This window comes from Bidens hawaiensis, unplaced genomic scaffold (assembly GCF_021521415.1).
Source record: "Bidens hawaiensis isolate Kalapana, Puna unplaced genomic scaffold, B.hawaiensis_p1.1 tig00003270_1, whole genome shotgun sequence".
In the NCBI taxonomy this organism is placed as follows: domain Eukaryota; kingdom Viridiplantae; phylum Streptophyta; class Magnoliopsida; order Asterales; family Asteraceae; genus Bidens; species Bidens hawaiensis.
The window spans coordinates 2,222,196-2,229,319 of record NW_027491179.1 but is presented as its reverse complement, the minus strand read 5'-3'; positions in this window follow the sequence as shown (position 1 = coordinate 2,229,319).

Here is a 7,124-nt window from a genome sequence, read left to right as displayed (position 1 = left end):
AATAAATCAATTAAATAAAAGAATAATTGTATTATTATTTAAATACATACATTATTGATAATTATGGATGAATACATTATGGTGTAAATAATATTAAGTTATGGAGAGGATAACTTAGATCTAGATCTCTCTCTATGTATGTACACACTCACCTATGAGCATGAACAGCATATATATAGGCCATATGCTCTAGTTTGTTAAGTTAAGTCTAATTTGTTATATCTTTATATTAACAAATTAGACACCATTCGTTATGCTTCCATAACGAATGGGTAATAAGTTAACGAACTAGCCCTCATTCGTTATGCTTCAATAATGAATGGGCTTATACCTTAACGAACTAGTCTAGTTAACTAACGAATGGACCTCATTCGCTATACAATCAATAGAGAATGGGTCATTTTACATTAAATAAACAACCTAGACTATTGATAACTTATTCGATTGCTACGGACACCAAAATCGTGCACTAACAGACTCTCCCTTTTCCGTAGCTCTCGAATACTTTAACCTCGAATACTTTAACTGCAAATCACCAGTCACAAACCGTGCACTAACAATATATATATATATATATATATATATATATATATATATATATATATATATTCACCTGTTTCATGGTCGCATATATAATATTGTTTGCAATCGGTCATCTTAATTTTGTTTTGGAGATTTTTAAAATACTTTGGTTGATGTATAAAAGTTCATGTTTTAGTTTGTTTGAATTGCAATCCCAAAAAGTATTGCAATTCACCCATATTACTCATTTCAAGTTCAAATTTCATGAGTTTTGTAAAATCATCACATAATTTTAGATTTGTGAACCCCAAATATGATGTCATCTACCTAAATCTAAACAAGAAGTAAGTCTATTTCTTTTCTTTTGAGAAACAAAGTTCTATCCATTTTCCCTCGTTGGAAATGATTTGAAATCAGAAAGGGGGAAAGTCTATTATACCAGACTCTTACTGCTTGTTTGAGTACGCATAATGCCTTCTTGAGCTTGTAAACATAGTCTGGATTGAAAGCATTTTCAAACCCTGGTGGTTGTAAAGCATACAAATCCTCGTGATTGTCTCCATAAAGAAAAGATCTTTTAACATTCATTTGAAAAACTCTGATGTTGTGAGTAGAGGCATAACCAAGAAACAAACTAATTGCTTCAAGTCTTGCAACAGGTGAAAAGGTTTCTTCATAGTTAACTCCTTCGTATTGAAGATATGCTTGAACTACTAACATGGCCTTGTTTTTCATAGCAATCTCTCTTTCATCAGACTTGTTCTTGAATACCCATTTTGTACCAATAGGAGTGACATTTTCTGGGCAAGGACATGATTCCCAAACATGCATGTTGTGAATTTCATGAGTTCTTCTTGCATGGATTCAACCCAACTACTGTCTCTTAAAGCAAGTTGCTACTTGGTTGGCTCTAGGTGAGATAGGAAACCAGGAAAGAAACAGACATTTTGTTGATGATTTCTGGCAAGTACACCACGTTGTAAGTCACAAATGATCTGTTCTTGAGGATGGACTGGATGAAACATGTAATGTATAATGTTCCGTATAGTGTTTGTTTAAAAAGTTGGTGAAACAGCTGATGTGAAATCAGTTGTTAACGGTAGGTGTATTGGTGTGACATTAGTCATTTTCGATTTAACTTGCATTTGTATTTGTATTAAAAACACGACCCGCTTTGATCTTTCGTATTCGTCGTTAATAATAAACTGTTGGATTTTATGTTCCTTTATGTTTCACAAATGTCGGGTCAAGAAAACATCCATTTTGGTACGTTAAAACACCTTTTTATGATGAAAAACGACTTAAAACGAACTTTAGGGACTACTATTGTCAATTACCAAAAGCTTGTTTGGCCATTTTAACCAAGCACATGAAATATTACCCCATATGAATAAACCATACTTCTACCACTATAAAAGCAATGTCCCATGCACCATTTTGGTTGCTCTTTCTTCTCCAAATTCTCTCTCAAACTAAGATCCGAGTATCCATATTCAAGTTCTTATAGTTTGACTCTTCAAGGTCAAACTAATACTAATCTTTTTTTTCTAACTAATTCTTGTTACTTAAAGCTTGATGTTGCAACATATATATAATATACACCCCTTGTTTCCTTCGAATTTCACTTATCCGGTCACGGTCGGTCTAAGTGTTGTGCTACAAGGAAAGGCTACATGGAGGGCTATTATAGTCCTTTTTAAATACTTTAAGTTATGCTTTAATTCTGTTATGCTTATTAATATTGTTTGGTCCTTACTTACTTTTAGTTTCCAAATCATTTTTTAATAGTTCCATGGTATTGGGTATGTGGCCACCATTTTCGGTTTCATCCCGAGTCAAGAGCCAAACCAAAACCGAACTTTTGTTTCACACATTATTGTTAACATATTGTAAGAAAGATTTTATTATTATTATTTTTAAGTTTATTTTAATGAAGTTATATGGTATGGAATATGTGGCCACCATTTTCGGTTTCTGTCACACCCCGACTAGGTAGTTGCGGAAGCGTAATACGGGAATGTAACAGATAACACTGGTATCAACCACATTGTTTATAAAGAAAATTCAACAACTAATTTACATCATATTACATTGGTATGTACTAAGTTTACAAACTAGGTGAAAAACACATAACCGGTTTACGAGCTTCTTATACAGTATTATATCAGCGTCTATTTACAGCTATTCAACTTTCTTCCTAACACCAAGCATGTAAGCAAATCATTCCACCTTTGCTTTACCTGAAAAGCATGTTAAAACGGGTCAACTACGTCTAGTTGGTGAGTTTCAAGTTTCACGAGTATCAATGAAATCAGTTCACGAGTTCGTAAAGTTTACAGTGTGAATGTATGTATGTCTGTGTATGATGTATTATACTAAGTCACAAGTGAAACCGAAACGAGCTATACTGCATGGCCTCTCCTGCCCATGCACTCCTGTTGGCATTTAACAGCCAATTTGCCCCATGTATGTACTATGTCTAACACCACATAGCAGTATGTAAATATATAATGACAATGTGCAACTGGTTTTACATATGTTCCGGCTTACCCCACCGGCTCTGTCACAGTTGGGTTTGTCAAACCGATAGTACTATCCACACGCCACCGGCACGAAGTTAATCACTTGTGTTTGTGGGGACTTGTCAAGTGTTAGTACTTAGATAATCCACATCATCACACGTTTTCAAGTATAACAGTTTATGTAAACATGCTTTTCACCCCAACAGTTCGTAAAACAGTTTAGAAAGTGGGGGTCGTGAAACTCACCCTATCGTAGTTCGCACGGAATTTACGTATCAGTAAGTCAAATGTCTCGTTTATAGCCTGATTCCTATAAACGGTATCGTATCGTTAATACTAGTACAGTGTTTAAGCTAAGTCGGGCTGTATAGATAATCTGGGTATAGCTGTTAGGCCCAGAACATGACCATAGTCTTAGATTGTGACGTTGTGTACTATGAAATGTTTAAAACTGGATTTGGCTCAGTTTCACCGTTTTCCGAGCCTAGCTCAGTTGATCGTTTATACGTTTCGGGATTAGGTAAGATCACATAAAACTTAAGTAAATATATTGATTGATAAAATAATTTGATTTATGAAAGAATTTTAAGGTTTCGGTGTCTGGTTTGATTGCAGGGTTCGTTTCCGTTTTCACACGGGTTTGATTATACAAAACGCGCATAATCCACCCGATTTGTCCGGAATTCTCGTAAAAAGTTCGTTTTTATCAATATCATTCAAAAATATGATATTTGACCACTTTTGACATTTTGACATACCAGTCAGTCCGTTAAACACAAAACTGCCGGTTTCGTTAAAACAATTATAATTTAAATCTTTGATTAATCATAACTAAATATGTACTTATATATAAATTATGTAAATTTTTGTAAAAATACATTAAGACATGGAGAATTTTATAAAAATATTTTCAGAAATTTTATGCTTATTTATTTATTTATAAAAATTCATTTAATAGGTTATAATCGTGTAATAAATGGCCCGTTTATATCAAACGACCTCCGAAAAATCCGATAATTTTTACCAATGGCCTTAATGTCATTACATAGCCCCTGCAAAATTTCCAGAACCTAACTCTTTTGACAAAATGCCTTTTTGTGCGTTTTTCGGCTGTTAAAATTCGGTTAAGCCATGATCGCACAAACCATACTTAGACATTTCCAATGATTCCCAAACTTTACCAGTGATCTTACCATCACATATTAAACTCCAAAACCAAGTTTCATAATTTTTCAATATGTTTAGCTATTTTTCCCAAATAAACGCTCATAAACGGGAATAAATTCACCAAATATTCTCCGTTTATCGAAAAATTACCAAATTTGAACAGGGACTCATTTATATGATCCCTAGTGTCCCTGCAAGTTTTCACAAGCTAACAATAAGCACGTCACAACCTAATACTAAACAGCCCCTAAACGAGTGTTACGGGTTTACCTTGTCGGTTTTCGATGAATTTTGCTAGCTTAAACGACTTTCCGGGTCTCGGGTTGCAAACTCAGTATATCTACATATCATATAACATCAAACCAAGCATAAATCATCCATGTAACAGCCTTGATAATTAGGGTTTCGGTTTTGGGTTCAAACCGAACTTTCCAACCGTAAAAACGTTGTATTCATGTTCTAATCCGCGTTTTTGACCAAAAAAGTATATGTTCCTGGTTTGTAAACATGTTTAACATCAAAACATAATTTTATTTGATTTTTAGGGTTTTTGGATGGTTAAACATGTTTAAAACTAATTAAAACATGTTTATATGTTAATTATATGCATCAAACTTGGTTAAATCTTTATAAACTTTGATCTTACCTTAGGGTTTTTGAAAGGGAGTTGAGAGAACAGGGGCTAGAGCTGCTGGACTTCAAAATATGTTGTATGTTGGAATGAATAAGAAAGCTTAATGTATAAGCTTTATAAAAAAAAACATGTGGGGTAGTTGCTTTATTTCCGATCGGAACCTTTAAATGGACCTTAATGGGCTGTTTTGGCCCATTAAACTATACATACAAGCCCAAACATGAAAAGCCCACTTTAAATTTAGTTCGGGTCCGGTTTTTCGCAAGGAAATTAATTCGGGTATGAGAAATAGCGCAAAAACGAGTGTTTTTCAGCTTATTTTTGTAAAATAAGAAAAACGTACTGACTCGTTGTAAAATTCCAAAATATTTTCACGGATTGCTTAGAACATGTCATATAAGTGTTTTATAAATCTTTTTCGGCTTAACGGATGCTACAATGCTTGTTTTGATATTAACGATTGCGTTTAAGCTTATAGCGTATCAATAAACGAAACCTTTTTCGTTTAAAGAGTTTTAAACGTACCGGGACCTAAATATCAATATGTTAGCCTCTATAACATATATATAACTCGTATATGACCCCTCAGTATGTATACGGGTCATAATTAGTATCGGTCGGTTACTCGTTTAAGCACTACGAATTAACCGATTTATCGTTTACTTGTTACGTAATAAATATAGTATACCTCGTTTTATCATGAATGTCACATTCTCCCCCCGTTAAGAAATTTCGTCCTCGAAATTTAACGTGTCATTGGTTTTCTAGGGAACAGGTGTGGGTATTTCTTTCGGAATTCGTCCTTTCGTTCCCAAGTATATTCGGGTCCTTGTTTTGAATTCCACCGAACTTTTACTAATGAAATTTTGTTGTGTCGTAACTGTTTGGTTTTCCCGTCTACAATTTCTACCGGTTCCTCTACGAAGTTGAGCTTTTCATTGATCTGAACATCTTCCAGTGGTACTATTGTCGTTTCATCAGTCAAACACTTTTTCAGATTCGATACATGAAACACGTCGTGAATAGTGCTCAGTTCTAAGGGTAGTTTTAATCGGTAAGCTACGGGACCAATTTTTGCGGCAATCTCAAAAGGTCCGATGTATCTCGGGGCTAGTTTACCAGTCTTTCCAAATCTTATAACACCTTTCCATGGCGATACTTTTAAAAATACCTTATCACCTATTTCAAAAGATAACGGTTTTCTGCGAACATCGGCATAACTCTTTTGTCGGTCACGGGCAGCTTTCAATTTTTGCTTAATCTGGTGAATTTTATCGGTGGTTTCCTGAATTAAATCGGATCTTGAAATTTGAGTATCACCCACTTCTGTCCAACATAGTGGTGATCCACATTTTCGCCCGTATAGAGCTTCATAAGGTGCGGCTTGTATACTACTGTGATAACTGTTATTGTAAGAGAATTCGATGAGCGGGAGGTGTTGATCCCAATTCCCTTTGAAGTCCAGTACACAAGCACGAAGTAAATCTTCTAAGGTCTGGATGGTTCGTTCGGATTGACCATCGGTTTGGGGATGGTAAGCCGTACTTAGGTCGATTCGGGTTCCCAAGGCTTCTTGTACTGCTTGCCAGAAATGTGAAGTAAAGTACTGTCTCGATCGGAAATAATCGAAAGAGGTACTCCGTGTCGAGATACTATTTCATCGATGTAAATTTGAGCAAGTTTTTCGGTAGTGTAGTTGTTACGGATGGGAATAAAGTGTGCGGATTTGGTTAATCGGTCCACAATTACCCAAATTGCGTTGTGTCCTCTAGCGGTTTTAGGAAGGTGTGTCACAAAGTCCATGGTAATTTGTTCCCATTTCCATTGTGGGATTTCGGGTTGTTGTAACATTCCCGAAGGTTTTTGGTATTCCGCCTTTACCCTTGCACATGTTGCACATTTACTTACATACACGGCTATATCCTTTTTCATACCAGGCCACCAGTAAAATTCTTTAACATCCTTATACATCTTATCAGTATCTGGATGAATAGAATATTTGGATTTGTGTGCTTCATCAAGAATCAACTTTCGGAGTTTATGAAGTGTCGGAATCCAGACCCGGTTTTTGTAATAATATACTTCATCAATTTTCTTCTCAAAATTCCTTTCATTTCCATGTAGTTCTTCTTTTTCTAGCTGATCTGCCTTCAAGGCCTCATCTTGTGCAATGCGAACTTGTTCAGTTAGGCTACTTTGAACAATCATTCCGAATGCTCGTACCTTTAATAGTTTGATTCTGTCTTTTCGGCTTAAAGCATCAGCTACTACGTTGGCCT